Genomic DNA, 25,460 nt, shown 5'->3' with positions numbered 1-25,460 from the left:
CAAGCTCAGAGTCTGAAATTTCTCTATGTGCCCAAGTTTCAGAGAAACTCATAAACTGTAGACTCGAGCGCAGTTCGGAAGCGATGAGACGCAATTTATCAATCCTACCAGTTAGACTCCTAATATTTTGGCGGACAATCTTAAAGCCTTTGATCGCTAAGATGTCACTTAACTTCTGTGATAGAAATAGGCCATTATCGTCCAAGTTGTTCTCGATTTCATTAGCAGAATGATTCTGACAGGGGCACAAACTACAGGATTTGTTAAAAATTTAAGTCAGGCGCAAAGCATGTAAGATGGATCGACTTTAAACAAACCGAGCAGTCCGCAAAAGATTGGTTTTTCTTGATAATCTTTCTACATATGCCACAGACATTCCTCGCTGCAGGCCCAGGATTAAGTTCAAGGTCGCCAGCTAAGTAGATGAGGCAAAGAGCAACACCAGACTGCTTGCAAAGCTCGAGTATCTTTGGAATAGAACATGGCCGTCGATGGGATGGGCGAACGAACACGTAGAAAAGTGTTCTTCCACCCTCTACCAAAGGAGTTGCGGACAGTCTAGAGCAGTGTTGATGTAGATTCCACGGAGTGCTGTTTAAATCGGCTAAACAACACTAAAAGAAATAAAAAGCCGCTTAGCCTACGGAGCGACCGACACGCCTGACCGACCGCCATGATGACCGCCAGTATTCTCTGTTCTATTAATGTTTGGCGTGATGAAAACTTAAACTTAACTTGTCTCTTAAACTTGCTCCTTTCTGAGATCAACCATGGTTTTTAGGCACCAGCAGTGACTGCACTGAAAAAAAATGTAAATTGTACACGGCAGAACTCTCACCAAAAGTGATAGGAAAGAAGTGTCTCTTGTCAAATTGAAAAAACAGATCCAGAGGCAGAAAAATTATCTGAGGTCTCACATTTTGATATAAAAATGAATAAAGGAGGTCAATAGCGCATAAATAGGTGTGAGAAATAAGGAGAAAGAGCAGCAATAATATTATAAAATGCTTTTTAAGTCTGGTTGGACCGGAAATTATTTAGGTGTCGTTCACAGTTCTGCCCTATTCCTAACAAGAACAATGTTAAAGCTGTGTCAAACAAATGATAATTAGAAACGAGTTTTCAAAAGTCAAATAATTCTGATAAAAGTTTTTATTAGATAAAACGAAGAGTTTCGTTGCCATTTACTTGCATTATAACAACGACTTCGTATTTTGAATTTCCAAGAAAACGGAAATTCTGCGTGAATCTCAGCAGAAATTTTTTCAAAGGAAGTCTGCAGGTGGTATTGAAAGAAGTTTTAAAAGAGCATCGTATTTCATACTTTTATCATTTAAACATGTTGTGGTCTGTAAAGTTCCTCTTCTGATACATGTAAAGGTCCATTTAAAGTCAATTTGTTTCCAAAGACCTCTTTGTCGATTTTTAAAAGTGAAGAGAAACTGCAATACTCACTAAGGCAAGTTCATAGCATAGGAGAAGTACCCTATGGTTCTGTTATCATCATGATAGGATAGAGCTAAACCAAATATATCATTTTGGGAAATTTTAATAAGCGTTGTAAGGGGCAGCGAACCGTGTGCTATTTTATAAGTATAGCGTGAATGTTTGGATCAGAAGAAAGAGCTGCTAGTACGTCAGCGAATGGGTCTTAAAGGAGTCTGTTACTTTATATTTAGATGTCTTTTTTTGCATGCAATGAGGCGACGACCGTTCGCTGTACTTAGTAAAAACTGTCTTTGCCATTGAGCTTTGACAACTTCTTATTAGAAAAAATAAGTCAAACTTTTCATTAAGCCATAGACGAACGCTCAATGGGACTATTTTAGTTTCCGTGTCTTATCGACTTGTGCCATATCTCACGCTTGCTTTTTCACATCAAGCTTTAAATATGTCGTATGCATGACATATTGCTCATGCATGTGCGCAATATGTCATACTGCTTGAAAAACAGCCAAACAATTAGTGGCTCTGCAGTTGTCGTATTCCCTGTTTTTCAGGGAGTCTACATATTTGTATCACTGTGTTCTCAAACTTTATGATTTCACTTCAGGTGAGATTAACAACAATGGGAGTCCAAGAGTTCTTTTATTTACCAGTTCTCCTCTTCATGTTGGTATTGTTTCACTCAGTTGTTACTCAGTACCACTGTGATACACGTGAAGTCTCCATCTTTGGTAAGATGCTTCAAAAACACATTTTTAAAACAATCACTGGAGCGGCATTCGGTGTAGTGTGTTTGCGGGAGTGTTATCGTGACGTCAGATGCCAAAGCTTTAACTATGTGTTCACCCAAGACAAGTGTGAGCTGAATAACCGTACAAAGGAAGCCAGGCCTGAAGATTTTGTACCCAACTCTGAGAGATATTACTTCAGACGAGACATGAAGAGAGGTGAGCGTTGAGGCAAAATGATTTGGCTTATTGTCTTGGAGGGGAAGATTTCGCATTTTTTCTTCCCTTTCTCGTTTTCTTATTTTCTAGCTATCCTCGGAGCCATTCCCGAGCTGTCTGCAGACTCGTGCAAGGAAATCAAGGCAAGCGAAGGTGGACAAGCGGTCAGCGGAAAATACTGGCTGAATTTCATCAAACCTGGCACTCCTCTGTTGGCTCATTGTGACATGAAAAGCGAAGGTAGTGTAAAGCAGTTAAACAGAATGGATTTACAATAACACTTATTGTCCTAGCATAAAAGCTAACTGTCAGTTTTTCTGTCAGGTGCAATACTTTTTTTGTTGCTGAACGTAAGTCTGATCGTTTGGTGGTGGAATCACCTGGAAAAGATTGCTACTATGTCAAAGAAAAGCTAGAATTGTTCTAGAATGTTTAAGATTTGTTCCTTGGAAACTATTTATGAAGCAGCTAATGTTGTGACAGCCCTTACAGAGCAGATGGTCGGCTGTTAATCTAACAGCAGGAAACTAAAATCAACCTAAGTCGCGTCACCCACGAATAAGCGCCACATGGCAGATTTTTTTCAATCCCATCTTTTATCCTATCTATATATTTCATACCTTAATCCATGTACGATGATAGATGACAGCAATAATTGCATATTCATAAGAATCTAGGTTTTTCAAAGTAGGATTTGATAACTCTTGACTGGTGTGCATCCTACTAAGCAAGATGTACTCATTGTTTATGCCATCCTTTAATTCCCAACATCAAACGTTATATGTTATTAGAATGATATACCTGCTAAGGTGGAAAGAAACTTTATCAGAAAACATACAGTTCTCATAAAGCAATTGTGTCGTTGCAGGGAGTTATTTCTCTGAGCTTTATTCGATTATTGCTTTATTAGAACTGAAATTGTTTCGCGTCAAATATTTATTCTTTATTTAAATTTAAAAGTTCGATGCAAATGTTCTGGAATCTTTGCACTGTTTTCTTTCGATTTGATATTCTTTAACTTTATATTTAATTTTATCTTACTGCAAAGAGTTTATTTTGCGTGTCAGCGATACGGCGGAACTTCCATGATAAATCCTAGACATCTTCCAATATAATTTCCTGGTGTTGACCCTATCCTCAGTAGTGTTTGTCAAGTGTGTAGCTCTCTTGGTTCGTTGTTCTATTGAAGGTGATAATATACAGGGGGAAAAAAACAACTAAGTCAAGATAAAGGCCACTCGTACTGCAGTGGTGAAGACTGTTCAGGTTTGTCTGGTGGGAACATAAACGATGACGGTGCTGTGCAAATTAATGAATGGCTGGGCTGAGTTCAAAACTAGTTGACTATTGTATTTGGTTTTCTTAAACACACTCTTTGTATAGCAGAAAACAGAAGTCATAGTAGTAATTTGAGCAGTTCATCTAAATTCCAGTCTAGTTCCTGTTTTCATTTTTGTTTCAGACTTCAAATCTAATCATCTCAAATCATTTTATACAGGAAAAAAGAAGTAAAAAGTAAAATCACTTCCCAATTTCACACCTTTAGGCCCCTCAGGTAGCTTTTCAAAGAACTTTTTGATTGACTGATTTATACTAACTATATGTAAAACCTGGCAGATTTTCTGTTAAAGTTTAAATCAATTAAAAAAGGAAGAATAACCTTGCAGAGCGTATACGTGTTGTTTACTAAAACACACTGTAACATATTTTAAGATATTTGCGTGCCGTTTTAGCGACGCATTATCTCTATAACGACGAGAATGCCAAATTCTATCGGCTAATTTTGAACTTCTCCACTATGTGTTTGGTTTTTAACCTGATACGATGAAAGTTATCGAAGAGGCGCTTGTTCATGACCGCCTACTTGGTAAGTCATGCAAACGTTACGAGTGATAAAGTTTATGCGACGATTCAGGACAACCGAGGATCTTTTCGCTTCCAGTTGTTTTTAAACTTAAAACCCTTTATGTAGGAGGTAAATGAAAGAAGTTAAAACGGTCAAAAAAATATCTTCGTTGATTTTCAGAATTTTGGAAATGAACTCTGACAATAGCGCATCGGAGGAAACGCATTTATTTGCATTGTTTTCAAGATGTTGGTAGATGAAAGCTAGTGGCTATCAGTGACCAATTGGTGTAGAAACTTTCCACTGATATGCTTTTCCAGCCCGATTTACGACTACATATTAAGAATTCTTTCGTACACATTGTTGGATTTTTGGTATGCAAATTATATTTGAAACTCTGATCACGCTGGTATGGATAAGATTTCATGTAAAGTTTCCATATTTTATTTATACTCTGACTGAAAAAATCCTGCAACTGAAGCCAGAGAGAATTCCGTGAGCTATATTAGTGCAGTCTCAGGGGTTTAGCCAAAAAAATCAATTTTAGCTTATAACGACCCAAAACAAAAGAGAATTCGAGAGCAACTAAACTATTTTAGAGACATATGGCTTAAACTGTTTTTTATGTCCAAAAAAGTAAAGGGAAACTTTTTCCCGGCGGGAATTCGAGAGGCACTCTCTTAGCGAGAGCGGCACTGAACCACAGAGTTCCCTTCAGTGAAGCCATGTTTTCTAAAAATGTGCCTTAAAGTCTCCTTGAAAACTTGGTCAGAATACCACAGAGTTAGAAACTTGAAATCTTGAGAAAACAGATTTGTAGGCTTTTTTTTTCGTGCGCTTGCATTTTTACTGAGTTTGACTGCTATTTTCTTTTTCTTTTGATGCTGCCTATAATTATTGAAACGTATACAAAAAGGATCACTTAGAATAGCGAGTGAAAGATGGAAATAACTGCGTGAGGAGAAAACTAACAAAGTTATCTATATTAGTACACATCATTTAATCTAATAGCGTCTCTGTGGTGGGCTGTTAGCCATCTTTCATATATCAGAATGTGATTGGCTATCATATTTCAAGGAAGTTTAGCGTTAAACTGCTGGTACATCGCAGTCAAAAAACTGCTGTTAAGCTTCTCGATTTTCTCGACAGCTACAAAATATCGAAAGGATTTCTTTCCCGCTGGATTTTGAGAACATGGGAGTTTTTATCCACTTGCTCTTCACCTCTGTGGTCCTCTCCCACGGACAAGTTTTATCCTGCCTAGATGGTAGGTTTCAAATCTTTCATTTGTGGATAAGAAACTTTTATATTTCTCCTTTAAAATTTTCAGCCATACAATTTACTAGATTAAAAAAAGGGAACGCGAATTCTCAAGGACTGAAATACTTAAATTCTCGCTAATACATGTAGGGGCCTAAAGTAACAAATCAAATCAATGCGTTTTTGTCTTTCATTCGCTCAAAAATATTCTCGATTCTTTTTCACTACATGTGAATGTATTTTGGCGGCAAAGTATTTTAAGTTATGAGTGAACAATCCTCTCACTCAATTTCGTAACTAATCATATTTTTCGCTGCTTATAGTCTTGTATTCTTTTGAAACATTCATATAAAAATAAACTAAAGTTCTAAGGTCATCTAAAATTAATGACAAGATTTTTGCTATAAGGATCCCATCGTTATGAAAAGCCGTGCACTCAAGGAAAGAAAAATTGATGTATTAACTGTTTGGAAATGAAATGTTTTTTATTCCCTTATTTCTACATTCTCTTGTGGAATAAGAATCTTTCTTTGAGTACATAACTATTCGCTGGTTTCATATTTAGTTGACACACACACACATATATATATATATATATATTTTTTAATTTTTTTTATTTAAGACAACTTTTGTAGAGAAATGTTTTCCACCTTGAAAATATAACCCAGACATGTGTTAAAAATAGACCAAAACGTTTTTCTTGTAGCATTTTAGAACTCTGAATTCGATACTCATTTTCCTCGTTATAGCACTCCTCCTCTGTTTTGTATTGTGCGATATTTGAAGCCTGATGAGTAAGTTATATCATTGAAATGCAGGGAAAGCAGTTATGTTTTCAATAATGCAAACGGAGTACCGACTGCGAATAAGCGGGCATATTAAAACTTCTCACTCGACGGGTGGCTAATTGATATGAATGATGGAAAGACGAAACAGAACAAAACAAAATAAAGATCGCAATGTAAAATTAAGCATGGTTTGTGCTTAGCGCGTGAAAATGGAATGAAATGGATGCACGAACGAAGTTTGCAGAGCATGAAAGAAATGATTTGCTTGAGGTAAAGCCAATAGCAATTTTAGCTCCTCGAGTGTTCTCTAAACTTCCTTTGTGGATCCATAACACGATATTTACTCGCTAAGAGCACGAACCAATTATTTTATAACATAGCGGATACAACTTGTGCACGAAGATAAATTGTTAGTATAATTGAGTCGGGTATTCACGGTAATCGCTTAATACCAGAAAACTATCGCTAAAAGGCAAGGCGAAAACGATCAATAAATATTTAGAGACCAAAGCTTAATTCAAAGAAGTGCTGAATTTTCTGCTTAGAAGCGGAAAACGAACGAATTCCCTGCATTTACGACACCCGCGTGATTGATTCAGCATGCTGGAATGGTTTTTTTTTTTTACTAGAATTCATAACCACAATGTGTGGCTTTGTGTTTAAAATTTGAAATTCTGAAAACTGTTTGATTTCTGTAATTCAAAAACAGTTTTGGTACTTGTCAACTTAAACAATACTTAATGTGTTAAAGAAGAGTTTCAAAAGTCTCAAAGCCTCACTTGAAGTCAGAAAGCTCAGTTTCCTTCTTGATAGCAATAATTCTAACAGTGTTTTGGAATGAAAAAAGCCGTTGACTCCAAAGGTATTTTCGTGGATTGACAGAGCTCAAGGTTTTGTTTCTTTTTTAGCAAGTATTATATAGCATATTTACTATTCATCTTGAGCTTCAAAAATTGTGTCTCAATCGGAATGGAACTAAAAATGAATCTTGAGAGTTTTGAAACCACTCGGATATGGTACACGGGTACCTCGTGTTATGTATGCTCGGCCATGCCTATGTCAAGAAAACATGATCGCTCGTTAGGATTTAGTAGGACTTTCAACGCGCGCTTTGTTATAATAACTTTGATAAAAAATTATGATTCGAAATAATGTACAAAAGTTGGAAGTTCGTGATTGAAATGTCTTACCTATATCATAACATTAAACATTAATGGCAGTTTTCTGAGGACGAATTTTTCATCGGAGTCTGAGCTCATCAATGTCACACTTCGCAACTTTTTGAGGTCATAATCCTCTTCTACCGATCTTCTGGTCTCCAAAAACCCTAATCCGATGCTACTGTTAATACAGTTTGATTTCCGGTAACTCAATGAATATGTCACAATTATCGACATACGTACCACATACATCGAACAGCGAGATTAACAACATCTTTCACCCTCAAAATTGATGACCTATTTTGCTTTTTAACTCTAAATGGTTTGAATTTTAGATCAATGCCTTATATTGGCATTTCCATCCTGTTTATTCTTCGTAGGAGAACGTCTTGTTAACCACACTATAGCAAACATCAGTATGATTGACAGGGACGTGTGAATATCGTTGCTACTTGGACCACAACTGTGTCAGCGTTAACTTTTATTTTGGAGAAAACGGAGCAGAAGTACACAACTGTGAACTGAATAACTCAACGGGTAAAGATTATGATAACGATCTGGTGAAAGCAGCGAACTATGTATACCAAGGAACTAAGATACCAGTTGATAAATGTCAATTGCACTACCCTCTTTTATAAATTCGGGAGTGCTACAGGGGTACTCTTTTTATTCATGTCTGGAAAACGCCAGATTATTTATTTGTTTCTGTTGAAGACTTTTTGCGCTCAAGCTTCATTCCAGAACAACGGCACCTGCCAGTCGGGGTTTACAAGAAAACGATATCGATGTTTATGTGCGTCTGGATTCACCGGCCACGATTGTGAAAAAGGTAACACTTGCGTAATAGAAATGAATTTTTGATTTTATCCCAGTGGTCTATTTCTTCAGAAGATTCAAGATTCAGAATCAGTCGTACTTATGACACATACTGAATATGACCCATAGTGGGTGAAAAGAAGGATGGGAGCACAAGTCCAATTTTCATGCTCTTTTTCTCAACTATGGTTAGGCGTCTTGTTTACGATGAACAGCAAAGCATTCAAGCCACCTTCCTTAAGTTTTGGATGCCTCTTTCTTTATTTCAAAGACTATCCCGTCTCTTTGAAGTTGCAGACTCACCCCAGGCTAGGCATTCAGTGCCGGAAAAAGTGGGCGAAAATTTTTCCTCTCTGCAGCCCCTCATTTTATTGCTCACTTGCTTCTTCACTCGCCAATGCTGACAAATAGCATAACACATCATATCTCCTTCCTCACCTTTCCGCAACCTCTGTTTTTCAGTATCTTGACCAGAGGTCTATTGATTATATTTTAGACATCAACGAGTGTGAAACAAATACCCACAAGTGCAGCAGTGAAAACGTCATATGCTGAAATACCAAAGGATCATTCAAGTGCATTTGTAAACATGGATTCAGCGGTGATATACATAATTGCAAAGGTAATAAACATTACTTAGAGCGGAATGCCTCGTCCTAATTGACATCGATGGGTGTGCTCTAAATTCCCACAATTGTAACGAGAATGCCGATGCCTTTTAATTGTTGTAATTTACCACTATAATTGATATGGACAGCTTATTTAATTTCGGAAATTGACGAATGTTCTCAAAATAGCCGCCTCTGCAGCCATCTAACTGCCACTTGTAAAAAAAACACAAGGGGATCATTCAGGTGTATTGTAAACCAGAATTTAGCGGTGATGGACACAATTTCACAGGTACTGAACAGATTTCAGTGCATGATTCCCTGTCGTGTAAGCGCCAAAAGTTTTCAAAACTAGCCAAAACAGAGTCAATGTGTATGGTAACCTGGATTTCTCTTTCCCCCCTTTTTTCCATCAGCTTTACTATTCGTGATCATGTCCACAAGTATGCTCTGTCGATTGCATTTCAGACATTGATGAATGTGCTGACGATATACACAACTGTAGCAAGAACAATACAAATTGTACAAACATCGTGGGATCATACAACTGTTCTTGTAATACTAGATTTACTGGAGATGGATACATCTGCCATGGTGAGATCTTCCACAGCTTTTCTCATTTAACAAATGAAGTTCCTCATTATCGTTATCTGCTCCCTTAAGGCGCCCCAGCAGCAGACGAATGTTGCAAGACGATTGAATGATGTCATTGAAGGTTTAGAAATATGCTTACTGAATTAGTTTATGGCACGATGGTTTAGCATATCGGGAGAAACCAACAAAGGCAGGGTATCTGAAATTCTCATTATTCTAGGTAGCAGGCCCCAGATTCCTGATTTTAATTTTCCTATACCATCAAAAATGGATGAGCTCGCAATGTTGTATTTTTTTATAACATCTATGAAAGCCTTTCTCCCTCGAATCGCCCTCTCTTTCTTTCCTCGAATATGCTGGAAATGTCCATAAATAAAACAAGGACAACGCCATTCGAAGAAATGGAGAGATATCTTTAACTTATCTTTATTCATTGTCATTCTGTAATTCAGACATCGAAGAATACGCCAACATTACCTGTAACTGTAGCAATAATAATGCTAATTGTGAAAGTTCAGAGGGATCTTTCAAGTACGTTTGTAAACCTGGATTCAGTGGGGATGGACAAAATTGCACAGGTAATGGAATTTTTTCGGGCCACTATATATGTTTCCCCATCTCAAAAGCGAGTCAAACAAAGGCCTGGTGTTCTTGTTGTTACGGTAATAAACCAGCCCAAAGGATTTCGTAGTTTTTGATAGAATTCAAAATTGCCTTTTAACATGAAGATCGTACATATACTATAAATGAACTGTATCATCAGGTCCTACTGTCATTTCGAATTTTTTCATTCAACCCCCCCCCCCCCACCGCCCCACCAATATAAACAAAGACGATCACGACGTCATGGTGTGTTGATCTCATTTCAGACATTGATAAGTATTTTGAAAATACTCGCAACTGTAAAACCACACAGCTACCTGCACCAAAGGCGATTTTTTTTTGAACAGACCTTCCAGTTCTTACAGTATCAGACGTGGCGTATTTATTTGATTTCGCTCTCCGTGATGGACACATGCTATTGGCAGTTCCAATTTTAATTTTACTTGTATCATTTTCTTTAGCTGACAATGGATCACCATGTCATTACCGTCTTTTCTGTGTTCTTTTTTGGGTGAAAACTCTCAGCTCTCAATTCTTACTGTTATTTCAAAGTTTTATATTGTCTTATATTATATCGATTATGACGGTACGGTATATGTTGATCTCATTTCAGACATTAATGAGTGCCCTGAGAATACTCACACTGCAGCAAGGGGAAAGCCACTTGTGCAAACACCGCAATGCCGAAAAATGCATAACGAGATCTAAGAGTAACGTTATTTGACAGGTTTTTCTGGGGATCAGGGGTCCACTTGGCAATCTCAATCAGCAACAATGATTTTTCCCTTGTCATGTAAAACACTATTACTCTGCAGCTTCCCTTACAATTTTTTCTCGGATGAGTGGCATCTCTTCATTCATTCATTCCTATGACTGTTGTCCTTTTCGCCCTGTGTTCAATTTTTCTCTGTCGCGTCAGCTAAGAATCAGTGGCTTGATTGATATCAATAAATGATGACGAAATATTTTATTCTCTACGCAAACTCTTAATCAAAATTATCTCATAAGCCAAAACTGTGCAACTCCTACAATTACAACGAGTTTGCCATACAGAGGGGTTTGTCTGAAACCATCCCGCACCTTGAGTCTTACAGCCAATACCGTCACAGCTAAACTGACAAATAGGTTTACAATGATTTACCGCTTTCGTCTTATAACGCTCGACTGAAAATTACTCCTCAGTTATTTTTGATGATCTCTTCCGCTCATGTGTTTGCAAAGTCAGTCACCACGGCCGACAACAGTCGTCCTGATATTGTGTTTGTTCTTTTGTCTCACAACAAAATTCACTTGATATGGAACACAACGTTTCGACTGCTTACTGCAAGTCTTCTTCAGGCGATGGGGTCGACTGGTTGTGGCACGGCATTATGTATCATGGTGGTCTGTTGTAATTCCGGTATTTCAGTTCCATTGTCTCTGTTTATTTCGTTTGGGTTGAGTCTTATGTTAATTCCCTCTTTCACTTTCCTTGTGTACCAATGGCTTTCTTAGTCAATAAATTTGGTTTCGTTCCAAAGCGGCATGCCGTTGGCATGTTCTGAGACCGCAGAATTCTGAGTGCGTGCGAGTCGTATATCCCTGTCTGCTCGTTCATTTCTCCTGCATGGGTCTCCATGATGTAGACTTTGCCGCATGTGCATGGTATCTTGAAAACTACGCCATCTTGCTTGTTTGGGTCTGCGGGATCTTTTGGTCTGACCAGCCGGGATCTTAGTGTGGTGTCGGATTTAAAGACGGTGCATATTCCTTGTTGCTGTAGGTGGCGGCGGAGGGGTTCTGAGACTCTTTTAATGTATGGCAGCACTACAGTAGACTTGAATTCTGCTGTCTCCCTTTCGGGCGTTGAGTTCCTGGTTTTGGTCACTTTCTGTAAGAAGGACGGAGGGTAGCCGTTGGCGACGAGAACTGTGGATGGATGTTTTTTCTCCTTGGTTGTCCCGGATGGCTTGTTGATGATCCGTTTGGCTCGATCATGTAGACACTTGACAATGCCGCTTGACAGATTGTGGGTGGTACGAATCATAGGCGAGGTACTGGTCGGTGTGTGTGGGTTTTCTACACGACATAACAGTCGCCCTCATGACCACACTAAAAAGCGGATAGGTCAGACAACATGATTATAATTAAAGCAACAATTAATAGATCATTACTGAAGCAGTCAGCGTTATAAGATATATTAGGCTGACCCCCATAAAATCTATTGTGCACCCTCTGCATTATATTCGCGATTCCGGGCGCTTCCTTGTCAATTGTTGGTCTGCAAACAATAAAATTAGCATGAATTCCCTTTTAAAGGAAGAAATTGCAACATCTTTTTTTTTTCATCTTTGTGCATGATAATCTATGTATATCACCTACAGGTGATAATGGTGTTCTTGAAATAATGTTAACGTCGATGTGAACAATATTTGCATAGTATAAAACACATTGCATTTAGTCATTTCGAATCGGGGTGTGAATTCTTGCAGTACTTGGAGGATATTAGTAAAACCAACAACGGTTTGTGCCATTTTCGTGTCAAAAAGAAAGTTGTTTGTGCATATTAAAATTAAACTAATGCAGAATGCTGTCCAGTCGAGCTACAGAAGAACTATTTGTGTTACGTGTCTGAAGAAATTAGTAATGACGCATTTTATTTGCGTGCTTTGCCCAAACCGAGAGGAGAGATGTGGTATTACAATAGACCAGTGGGAAGAGAAACGTTAGGAAATTTAATAAAGAAAATCACAAGAAAGGCAGGATTTGAGGGGCATTTGACAAACCACTCTCTAAGGCGAAGTTCTGCCACATGGTTGCACTAAAACTGTGGTACCCGAACAAGATAATTTTCTCGCCAACAAAAAGGACCACCTCCATTTTCCTTGGAAACTCGGACCGTACTCGAGACCTAATTACCCTCTTAGACTGAAATCGCCAACATAATGCAGAGGGAGCACCATAGGATTTTGCGGGGTCAGTAATTATTACTGAGATAAACTTGGTGTGAAAGACTGCAGTGTGGCAAATTGCTACCGTTGCTGGAAAGGTAAGGGACGAGTACTCCATAATAAATTTTTTCCCATTCCTTTTGTTTCTCTAAGGTGATAGAAAGTCGGCTAGAAAACGTTTTCCTTTGAAAGTTACAGAATTTTTCATAAAAGGAGGCAAAATAAAATTCACCTTCCTTTGAGGAAGTGAGCCCTTATTGATAATTCTTAGACAGTCTTGGAAAAAAGCGGTACCTGACATCTTCCTTTTTTTACAGATATTAACCAGTGCACCGCTTCTCCATCTTTGTGTGATACCAACGCCGTTTGTGATAACACCCAAGGTTCTTATCACTGTGCCTGCAAAACTGAAACTTTAGGAAATGGACAAACTTGTGAACGTAAGAATGTTTGGATTGTGAGGGAGGGCACATCTGTCTCAAAAAAAAAACAGAAAAACAGGCAAATAGACAGGAGGAATCACTGCTTGACTGACTCAATTTTTTTTTTTTTAACATTTTTATGTAATTTACATTTTCATTGGTTTTTGTACCTCTTTAGTAGCATACCTAATTTCTTTTTACTTCTTTATCCAGCTGGATTTGGAATCGGTGGAAGAAGAGGACGCTTTGGTAAGATACAGACGTTTACTGTTCCGCAGAACACCCGCTACCTCATCAAAGCCTGGGGAGCTCGGGGAGGAACACATTCATACCATTATGGATACCTTCCAGGAACATATTATGGTGTGAAAGGAGCATTTAAAGAAGGTCTACACTGAATAGAGGAACAGTGTTAAATATTGTGGTGGGAAAAAAAGGAGGAGATTCAATGGAGGTCAAAGGTGGACAAAGCACCAAGCAGACTGCAGCTCAACTTGGAAAATCTGTGAAGGAAAATGCTGGCACTGGAGGAAGTGGAGGAGGAAGCTTTGTTTATACTACAGCTGATGTTCTGTTATTGGCTGCCGGAGGAGGAGGGGGTGCGTCGGGTGGGTATAATGGTGTGGATGGTCAGGCGGATTCAAGTGGCACCAGAAGTGTGGGAAAAGAATCGTCACGAGTTCGAAATGGAGGTACAAATGGGCAGCCAGGTGAATGCAACAGAGAGGGCGGTCATTATCATGGAGGAGGAGTGGGTGCGGGTTGGTTTGGCCGAGGTTGTACCCGACTAGCCTTCTCCCATGGGGAAAGGGGAGGTTCACGTGCGGAAGGCTGGATCGGAGGTAAAGTTGGAGGTCTGAATAGTGGTATTAACGGGGGGCCTGTACAGGAGCAGCTGGGGGAAGGGGTGGTGTTACAGGAGTTAATGGGGCATCAGGTGGAGGTGGTGGGTACTCTGGGGGAAGCAGTGGTACTCATAAACACTAAGCCGGAGGCGGAGGAGGCTCGTATTGCAGTGGGGAAGACTGTTCAGGTTTGACTGGTGGTAACTCAAATGATGATGGCGCTGTGAAAATTGATGAATGGCTGAGAGGAGTTTCAAATGATAATTGACTGTATTATTTAGTTTTATTTAACACATTCTCTGTAAAACAGCAAACAGTAGTTATAATAGTAATTGGAATAGCTGATCTACCTTCCAGGATAGTTCCTGTTTTCGTTTTATTTCAGACTTCAAATCTAATTACCTCAAATCCTGTTATACAGAAAAAGGAACTGTTTGATCGACTGCTTTATATCAATTATTAATAAAACCTGGGAGGTTTCCTGTTAAAGTTAAAAATTTGTCCTAATCTAATATTATCAGTTAATGGGTATTGTTTGAATGAGTTGTAAGGTAAGCTAAAATAAGGTATTTCCGAAGTTTTGTTCAGAATTGCAACAGAGATGCAAGCTGTCCAGTCGTTTAGTTCCCTGTGGATTCTTATCAAAATTCAGACCATTCGTATCCAGTGAACGCTAATATGTAAATAAATCTCATTTAAAGCTTGTAACATTGCTATTTAACAGAAACAGATATTTCTTCAAACGTACTCTTAAAAAAAGTGTTTTTTAGTATGGGTAAACGGGTTTTATTAGCATGGGTACGTTATAACTCAGCTGACTGGGCGCGAATGGTTCTAACTGGCTGCGAATCCACCGTGAGAAAGAAAGGACTGGTAACCAGAGATTCTGAAGGCAATGTGCTCATAAGAAGTTTTTGAGGAATCAACCTAATCATTTTTCGTTTTTGATATATGTGCATTTCTCCTAGAACACTCTTCGGAAAAAGAAAAAAAAAAGGATTCTAACAATCTTAGTGGTTGCAAAAGAAAACTGACCAAAAAATATTCTTCTTTTTAAATCAAAGAGCGCGGATTGTATGTATTCTCCTGGCACTTTTTTAGTTCAGCTCGGCGATCAACACTTAAATAACTTGTAGTTTTTCTTCCATGACAAAGTAACAACAGGTGACGCTTGTGAACAGATCTTTTAAAAACCTGATAAAGTTGAGAAGCAAAATTCCAACTATTGCAGTGTAAGATATCTTTTTCAATATGTAAAGCTTTTTGTCTCTATTGCAAAGCCCGTTCGACCGAAAACATGCGGAAAAGTATAATTTTTTTTTTCTTAAACAAAAACGAAGGTGTCTGTAAAGATGTCTCTTTCCTGAAAGCTGTGATTTGTTTGAAACCGATTCCGAAAATCATTGCGCGGATTTTCTGTTTAAACAATTTTCTTCTTATAGAAGAGCGAGTGCGTTATGATTAGTATGACACTTTTCAATTGTACGATTGTCACTTTTAGAAATGTTATTTCTATTCCGAAACCATCATGAATCATGATTCTACCTGATACAATATGCTTTTTTTTTGTAACGGTAAGATTACCAGCCATTTCGTGCCCGGGTATATGTTTTGCCCTCAGATGTTCTGTACCCAGCTGAGACCATTCATACCCAATCAGTTTAGTCGGCTAGTACTCATATACAGAAAAAAAGTATGATTTTCCTCTTGAATATGTTAAATGTGGAGTCGGTTTCACCTTAGTTTTAAAAAAAATTAAAAAAATTAAAAAAGACAAAAAGAAAAAGGCTACAGCTACCCTGCACGAGGCACGAATTAGCTAAGATATACATTTAGCCAAGTCTAAAAGCGGACCTCTAGTTAGTTCATTTTCCAACCCTTCGTTGGCACTAGCCTTAGAAGAGTTTCTTGAAGGTAATTTAGGGGCCAGTCCGGGGGGTGGGAAAAATTGAGTGCCTTCGTTGATGTTCTCGATGATTTGAGCAAATTTTCAAAGATAGGGAATGTTTTCTCCTTCAAATGAAGTATCAGCATCAGTTGAACTTATATTCTATTTAGCGTGAATGATAATTTCGATTTGGGAAAATGAGCCAAAATCGAAAGAAACGACGGCAAACTACTTCGCGTTTAAAGACATCAGCGGTCGATTGAAAGGTGCAAACGTGAGAACAGCGAGTTAGTAAACAATACACCAGAAGCGTATGGGCTTGACTATACTTTTATAGCCACTACCAATCCTAACACATAATAAAATATTAGAAAGATCAGGGGAAAAATAATGTGCCATACATCTGCAAGATTTCATTAAATTATTTTAAGTACATGAATAATAACAGATGCAAAGAGATCTAGGAATTTTCAAAAGAATATAAAATTTGGTTGAAAAATTAGAATTCAGTATAAGCCAGATAAACAAGATTCTAAGAAGAAGAAATGTGTGCTGATGAAAAAATTAAGAAAATTGTTTTAAAATACCTGCCCGTACCTGGATGGCAAGTTATAAAGTCATTCGAAGTACTCATAATCTCAGTTTTATATGTTAAAAACACACACGCATGCAGATTTCCTATAAACCTGTAGTTTAAGCCTGCCATGAATTAAATTTTAAGATTCTATTTTTTCAGTTTAGGTTGACCAAGTATAATTGAGTCAAACATTCATACAATGACAAATCCAAGAAATCTCAGAACTAATTTCTAAGGTTAGCTTACCTGAAACAATAACCTCCATGTATAAAATAGACCAGGTATGTACTGATAATACACAAAAGAACTCTCCGTGGTTAGAGGGTAGGCTTTTCATTCTTCGTTTGAAAAATTCTGACATTGTCATCTTTCCACAAGCTAAGAGGATACTGAAAGTGTATGAAAGTGCTAGTGACTATGTTATTTGTTGTTGTGAGTAGATATCCAGAGGAGGATAAAAAGTAAGATATGGTCGGCATAACTCTCTTATTTTAATTTTTTAACCTAGAAGCTAAGACATTTACATTTTTCCTTTGTGCACTATGTGGATGCCAATTAATTTAAATCTCATGCATCAAAATACAAAAAATGTTCTCTTCATCTATGTGCCCTAAACATTAAAGGGGAGGACGCAGGTCAAAGTTAAAACAATAATTAAAAAGGGAGGGCCCACACTAATTTCAGTCCTAATTATAGGAGGATCCTTGCTTATCCAGATTCCCACCCACTCGCAATCTGGTGACCAATTCCTTATATCAATGTTTAGTTTGAGTATGTGCAAATGAGTGAAAAACACCATGCATTAATGAAGGCTTCATTAAGAGTATTTAATGCAGTCTAAATAATAATATTGCATATTACATTGTGGTAACTTACACAGCAAAATTGTATAATCACACGATTCCAAACAAAGGAATTCGGGTTATTGACTCACCTGCTTCAACTTTAGAGGGTTTAAGGTACTGAGAAATAGATATGGTAAACAGTCACAATTAATACAAAGTTGAAAGTTTGAAAGCTAAAAAAACATACATTACAATCATCAAACCCTATGCATCTTAGCAAAAAAAGAGTCAATTACCACCATAACTTCTCCCAAACATTCATACCGAAAGGAAATCAGTAATTTTTGTCACTAGGTGGTACTGTACTTACAATAGTTCTACCGACACAAATGCATTTTTCTAAAGTTATCTCATAGCATATGACTGTAAAGGTCATTTGTAAGGTTCCTGCATGGGGACTGACATTTCAATTACCTCAACAAACTATAATTATCAGCAATGCCAGTTAACTGAAGGTGTATTTACCAAGTACTCAAGTTTCCAAATTAGTCACCTAATTGTTACGGTCGAGTTTACTGCTTTTTGAGGCTGACGTCAGCTTGATCATCCTGTTACATGTGAAAACATCAAAGGTTACTCACATATTCAGATAATTACCTGAATCAAAAGTTATAATTTTTTTAAGAACCTGTTTCCTTTGATTGTACTCCAGATATAATAAATAGAAGAAAGTTCTTAAAACATTCTATGTTAAATGAAACTTTGCTATAAATGGTTAAATATGGTACTTCCCGAAATTATGGTGCCGATACGAATTTATCTTTCATAATCACATATTAAATTCCGAGATAAAATCCGAGATATGTAACTCAATGAATTAAACAGGAAATATCCAGGTAGGTTACGAACACGGACCCTAGAAAACTGCACTTGAATTCAAAAACTGTAATCAACAATTATATACGCTAGCCGTGTGCTTACCAGCGATTTCGTAAACTCAAATTACCAGGAACCCGTTTAATTACACGATCACTGACCTCGGACGCTTCCTTCAAAATGTGATGACTATCAATTTTAGTTCCTTTCTAGGCAAAACAAAATCCGTTAGAGATATATATTTTTCTCTTAACACCACGACTGTATTAAACATTCCAAACAATAAGACAAGAAATAACTTGAAGAATAGGAAAACTTTGAAATATTATTCTAGCGATGAACCGGCGCGAGGTTTTACAGCGATGAATGCCAAAGTCACTGTTTTACCGAAACGTGATTTGAATCATATATATATATATATATATATATATATATACTGAAGCTAGTATTAATCGACGATTGGTAAAAAAAGGCTGGAATTTTTCTGGTCCTTAGCGTAAGAGAAAACCCAGAGAAGACACGACTTACCTCCTCTTCTTTGTCGGATCCTTTGTAGTTCGCTTCTCTATATTGATGACCTCTTTTCAGTCTGTTTTCTGGAGCGTCTTTGTATTTCCTTCTCGCATTTTCTCCTCGCTAGATATTCGCCTTATTACTTATGCCTTTTCTTGTTCTCTTTCGCGTTCGTCTCACCGTATTCTGCTTATTTTGGCGTTCTTTCCAACTTTCTTGCGCGTTTTACTCGACTCGCTTCACGCCTTTTACTTCTTGCTTTATTTGGTCGCTTTGTCTCTTTCTTTCCAGGCTATTTTCACTCAAAACCCTCTCTCCACGAACTTGAATTATTACAATTTCCTCCAGTTGACAAAGCTTTAGTTCTGCTGGTATTCTTGTTTTGCAAGTTGATTAGAAATTGCAAAATACTGAGAATTACTGTTCAACTACAATCTCACCAGTTTGATTTCGCGCTCAAAACGTGGGTTGTATATTATTTGCTTACGCGGCCTCACATCAACTAACCAACGTGAAGCCCTCGTGTAATGCTTATCCGTGTGCCCTCGGTACACTGCCCTTAAGCTCGGCACTTAAGTATGCGCACTTCATTGTCATCTGCCGGTGTCTATTGGCGCACACTAATAGGGTATCCAAGTTACGCGCGCAATCGCGCTTGCGCATTACCTCCTCCCTCGCCCATCCATTATTTAATGGCTAAGATAGTGCCCGTAATGCAGCTGGCCGCGCATGCTAAAAGTAGCACTTTGTACGGTGGGTCGTACGGTCTCAAGTCCAAATTTTTCGGCTCGATGGGTTACTATTATTTCGTATAATAATGGAGCAACGCTGCGCGAGCTGCGAGCTCCGCCATAATTATGGGGCTACACTGCGCACGCTACGAGCTCTGCTATGATTTAAGACAACATTGCGCTGAACGAAGTTCAAGTACCATTGTAGTGCCACTGTTTTTTGTTAAATTAAGCAATGAGGTTAAAATGATGTCAGTCGTAAAACACCGAGGACTTAAACACTGTTAGACAGAAATACTTGTTTGATGACCTATTTGCACTAGTTTGCAGTATAGTCGATTGTAAATAAGGTTCTCACGTTAGCATAATACAAGGTATCTTAGCACGATGGAAGTTGTAAGTAAATCATGTTTGTCAACTACGCTTTGTTGTATATTTATTTTCGTCCTTATTTACCATGTTCTTTTCGACATCCTTCAAGATCCAGTACTCAAGAGACATAAATCGACAACTTGAGAATTGTTTTTTCCTGATGATTCCAAATTTTTCCTACCTTTTAATCAAAGTTCATGCTATTTTGCCGATGTCTTAGGTAGTAATGTGTATAGTTTCTCTTGGTTTATGGAGGTTTCGCCTGATTGCACCACTTAAGCCCCTTCCCCCAACCCTTACCAACCCTAATTTCACCCACACCTTAACAGGTTCGCTAGCATACTATTTCGACTCGTTTCCAAAGCGCAAAATATTATTTTAAATTATTTCGTGCCTCAGCTAAAACACTTGACTTTGCGAGCATGCCAACTCGCTTGAAAACTTTGGCTCTGAGTAATATTTAGAGCACCTCGAAGACTCGAAGAGGATTTTTGATCATCGTGAACGCTACTGTGCTTTAACCTTTTACACCTTAACATAAGTATGCAACTTATCCATACTGTTCTCTATATATTTCCTGTGATACTTGAAAGGAGAATTCGTCCAACAGTCAAGACCTCGTTGATTTTGTGAACCTTTCCTTTATTATTATAACCTTAGTGTTTGATTCAGGCGTGATAATACCGGGAGAAATTAGATGATCACCACTGTTGAGGGTTCAAAGATTAACACATAACAAGGGACTAAAATTAAGATCTTTTCACTTAACGGGTAACTGACGCCAAATTTTTACCGTTTTTTTTTGGCCCGAAACATTCCCCTCAGGTTGAAGAATCTTTCATGCGTAAATCAACGATATATTGTGAAAAACCATATTTTCTAAAAATTCTTTTTGACGCTTAATCGACAGTCATTTTCAAAACGGTCCGATCCAGATCACGAGATGGAATACGTCACACGTATGTAAGGCAACGAAAAGCGTCATGTCAAGGCCTGAAAGTAACAACCTCGCCCTCACTGTCCAACTGCTGCCGAAATTTACGAGCGGAAAAAAATAAGATTCCATTTAAGAGTCTTTATAGAGACTATGAAATACTAAGTGAGAAATAAAATAACGAAGGTTAAATAATCGAAACACGACGGATCGCATGTCTGTATTCAGAGCCACAGGTACTTTACACGCCATTCCAAATAGCTGTTAAAAAACATATACTCTCATAATTTTTTCTTCTTAGCCATTATCGAGTCCTATACTTAAAGAAATATTTTTTAGTCCATGCCGAAAAGTCTTTGACTTAAGATTATGTCTGTTGCGGAATTGTTAGAACCCCGTTCGCTGGTTCAAACAAATCAAGAGAACTTTATCTTTCGATGAAACAACACGATTAAATCCAAACCAACAATCTATTGGATATACAATTCTCACATCAACGGTCGTAACACAACGATCATCGATCAAAGATCAACGATCAACTAACATTCTAAGTATACAGAGATTTTTCTACTATCCTTGCGTAAGGCAGTATTTTTACATTAATCACCTGTACAGGAAAAGTACCCATCGTAGTGTATCTAATCTAAGCGACTATTACAAAATCGCACGTTCTTTCACTTTATTTAGCCTAAGAAATGCATGCAGTTATATCATTTTATATCGTAAATATACTCGGACTTCGTCTACATTATTGTGAAATCTAATGTCACGAAATCTAACTTCATTGCGCTACAAATGTCAATTTCTAATTAATATTTGATCACAGAATAATCAAGTTAAGTATCACCTATTTCTTTCCCGACAGTCCGGTGTATATCATTGTGACCTCAGGCCCATCGGTTCTAGAGTGACCGTGAATACGCGCGAAGTATTGTTGCGTATTATGAGAGTTCGTCATCTAGTTTCGTGAATGAAACTCTTCTTTCACGTTCCGGAAATGTAAAAGATTTATCCATCTTTTATTTCTTTTTAACGGAGACTAGTGAGCATCACAGAGGAAGACTTCTTGCTGTTGTAACTTTTTGTTTATTTCTTTCAACGTGTTTCGTCTCTAGTTGAGAGTTCTCCAGGTTGATGAATACAACTAACATTGATCTGCATATATAGCACATTCGTGTGCCTAAATTTAATTAACTTCCAATGGAAGTGACTAATAACAGAAACACGATTTTGAATAGAAGAAATAGAGAGCACAACTTGTATGATTGGTTTCACTTAGAGGAACAGTTATCAGCTCTGTAACTATCACAAACTCAAGGTCATAAACAAGGTGCAAAGACCACAAGTAAACAATAAGTTATGTTCAATTCTACATGTGCGAATGCTATTCTTTTGCTGCATCTTGTTTTTAAGTAAAAGCCGACAAATCTTTAATCGTTCGCCAAATTCAGCACAGGAAAATTTAAAACCGGTTCAATCCAGTGGAAACGTGTACAATCCATTTAATTCACCTCCAAAAGCGTGTATGTTTATATTTTCAGTCAGTGAAACCTTGGCTTCGGGAGGTGCGTGCGTGTAGCATAAAAACACTTCGTTCCCATGGTATTCAAGAGTCTGCACATTTGGTTTTCTTTATTTGATCGCTCCTAAATTTAATAACCGACTGATTTTCAGATACTTTTGTAACAAGCGCAAATGCACTCGCCATTCTCGCTTTCTTAAATGAGACGGCCGCGACTCCTCTTCTGACTCTAGCGCTCTATTTTAGGTTCTCCCTGGCGGTTCAATTTGTCAGGGCCTGACTTCACCAACAGGTTCATAAACCCTTTCATTATGTTCACCTTCCATCTAGGCATCAAAATCCAAATAATCAGACCCCGGAATAGCACTGCTCTCACTCGAACTACTATCCGCCCTATTTGCTTTGCTTAATATTCACACGTGTGAGCTATAAGGTCACATAATCAAAATCGAAGCTTTTACGGCGGATGACTCACCAAGCTGCATTTAGGACAGTTTCCCGACGAATAAAGGCACAAAGAGATATTCGAAGCACCTTGTATCTATTCAATGTGTTACTTGAGGCATTTAGACGGTATTCCGAAAAAGTGACCTTTTAGCCGTCAGTTACCCTTTAAGGCAGGACAGATTAGTGAATTTAAGAACAATTGGTTAATGGTTTATTCTTTTCACGAAATAATAAGCTGTTAAAACTACTTAACGCACTCTTACTCTAGACCCCGCTTCCCTAACTTGCATGATGTCACCGTTTTATTTTCCCGCCTTTTTCTATTGACAACTAGGAACTCTAAATTTGCGAGCACTCCAGTTCCTTCCAAAATTTTTCGTGGGAAAAGGATGGTACTCGCATTTTGTTAAGAGTATGATTAAAATCATGATAAGTATAAATAAACAAACTACATGGAAGGTGTAAACAGAATAAAAAAGATGGTTAATTTGAATGAATATCTCAATATTTTAACTCATCTCCAAGTCACGAAAGTGGAAAGCTGTATCGTTGCAAACATCTCGGTAACTTGGTCGACTTGCATATCGATGATCGAGATGGACTGATATTATTTAATTCTCCCACCTCAGCGTTTGAAATCTGCTAGTTGGACATGGATCTGTGTCAGTGGCATATTAATCATTTAGATGAAACGTTATTTGGGTAAACAATACTGTCTTGTAGATGTAATTATCAAAGGCTCCAACTTATTGCTGACCCGCTGTGCTTTGTGAGGTATTTTAATGAATTGAACTTGACCTGAAAGCTGTAAATATTCTTCAAAGTAAGAGGGATTCTGTATATCAAGTATGTTGAGAAGGGGCTCTTAAAGCTTTATTTTCCTACATTGATCAACAGAATATGGATCTATATTGCCCAGAGAATCTGACTAAAGAATCTGTTTGGGACTTGCTGATTAACCATTCTTTCTCCCACAATTCCACCTATTTTGTGATGCTAACCGTTTTCTGTGTTCAAAACCTCGACAATGGCACAGCTTTAAAATGAAATTGAAGATAACTCCAAAACGTAAAGTGAAAACTATTCAAATACAGGAGAAATTAGAATTGAATAATTAAACAAGACGTTGTGTTTCCCATTGAAATTTAGCACAAGTTAGAACACACTGAACAGTGTTATAAGTAATTGATTGTTGTAAATATAGGCTTCTAAAAGTCTCCAGACTGCTTAGTCATGCTGACATGCGTACCACAGAACTTTCTAGAATATTTAATCAAGTCACGCAGTTATTAGTATGCGTAATAATACTAATTCTTTTGTAAGCTTCTCAGTTTTGTAGTTGTTGTTTTCGGGAGTGGCCGACTTTTAAGAAAAACTATACCGTGTGAGAAAGCTGCATTGGAAGATCGTTGCCGAAAAGAAACGTTGAAGAAAACTGTGAGTTTCGCTCAGTGGTGTGTTAAGATATGAGATGGGCTGAAGTCAGTTTATCGAGCATAAGTACTGTACTGCCTTTAGGAGTCGAATACCACTCGTTATTTAATGAAGTAGTTGAGTTTGTAGGATTGTAGTGTTTTTCTGTCGGTTAGATTATACCAATATAATAATTATCTTGCTGTTGATTTCTCTCCTGGACAAAATTATTGAAAGTTTCTACTAAAGAGGGTATCACATTGCTTGGATAGGAAACGAGGTGGATACAAGATATGCAAAGTTAAAATTCACGCCTTTTGAATATTTAAGACAGTACAGCTAAATATTTTATTTATTTCATTATATTTTTTCTAGCTCTGTTCCAATGTCTATTATTCCCACTCTATATATATATATATATGTATATATATATATATATGTATATATATATATATATATATATATATATATATATCAGTTGAAAGAATTTCGAGTTTCCTTCATTTTTAGTCGTGACTTTGAGTACCATAACGGAAAGGAAAGGAGGAGGTTCCGTTGTTCCGTTGTTCCATTAGTTTTGCGGTTTCAGGAGGCGAGATAATTCCCAGGCGTGGTGCCAATTGTTTACGAACCTTTATGAGCTAAAATCTCGCATTTAATTTGGCGGGAATACAACCACTTTGAACGAATTTATAGAATATATTAGCTTTTGTTGCCGTATCTGATAACTAATAAATTTAACAGAAGAACCCTCAGTCGCTTAACACCTTACCGGCTCCTAACACTTCCTTCCACGCTGCAGTAATTAAGCTTTCTTCTAATTTGTAGTTTGCTGGATTTTACTGAAACTAGTGCGGGTACGAATTTTTTCGTCGGAAGTCGGAAGGACACCCGCAAAGGTGGGAAGTAACCTCAAACCGACTTTTTTTCAATCTAAACTACTGATCCTACTAACTCGTCAGAGGAAGAAAACGGCGACTTTCAAAAATTAACGATTTACCCTGAGATGAAGACTTTATTTTGTACATATAAATTTTTTTCGAAGAGATGTCATATAAATGAAACTGTACATTGTAATTCTTGCAAAAGACAAAGGTGTCTCAAGTTTGTTATTTTTCGATATCTTCGTTCTTCTCA

General features: G+C 37.6%; 2 pseudogenes; both read left to right on the top strand.

Moving 5' to 3' along the window:
- The first annotated feature begins 2,068 nt into the window (after positions 1-2,068).
- LOC131772739 (uncharacterized) lies at positions 2,069-14,533 on the top strand (annotated as a pseudogene).
- On the top strand, positions 5,434-8,923 carry LOC136281090 (protein kinase C-binding protein NELL1-like; annotated as a pseudogene).
- Positions 14,534-25,460: the final 10,927 nt, after the last annotated feature.

The sequence above is a fragment of the Pocillopora verrucosa genome, chromosome 5 (genome assembly GCF_036669915.1).
Source record: "Pocillopora verrucosa isolate sample1 chromosome 5, ASM3666991v2, whole genome shotgun sequence".
NCBI classification, from domain to species: domain Eukaryota; kingdom Metazoa; phylum Cnidaria; class Anthozoa; order Scleractinia; family Pocilloporidae; genus Pocillopora; species Pocillopora verrucosa.
Note: the sequence above shows the minus strand (reverse complement) of the source record. Positions and strands in the feature narration are given on the sequence as shown.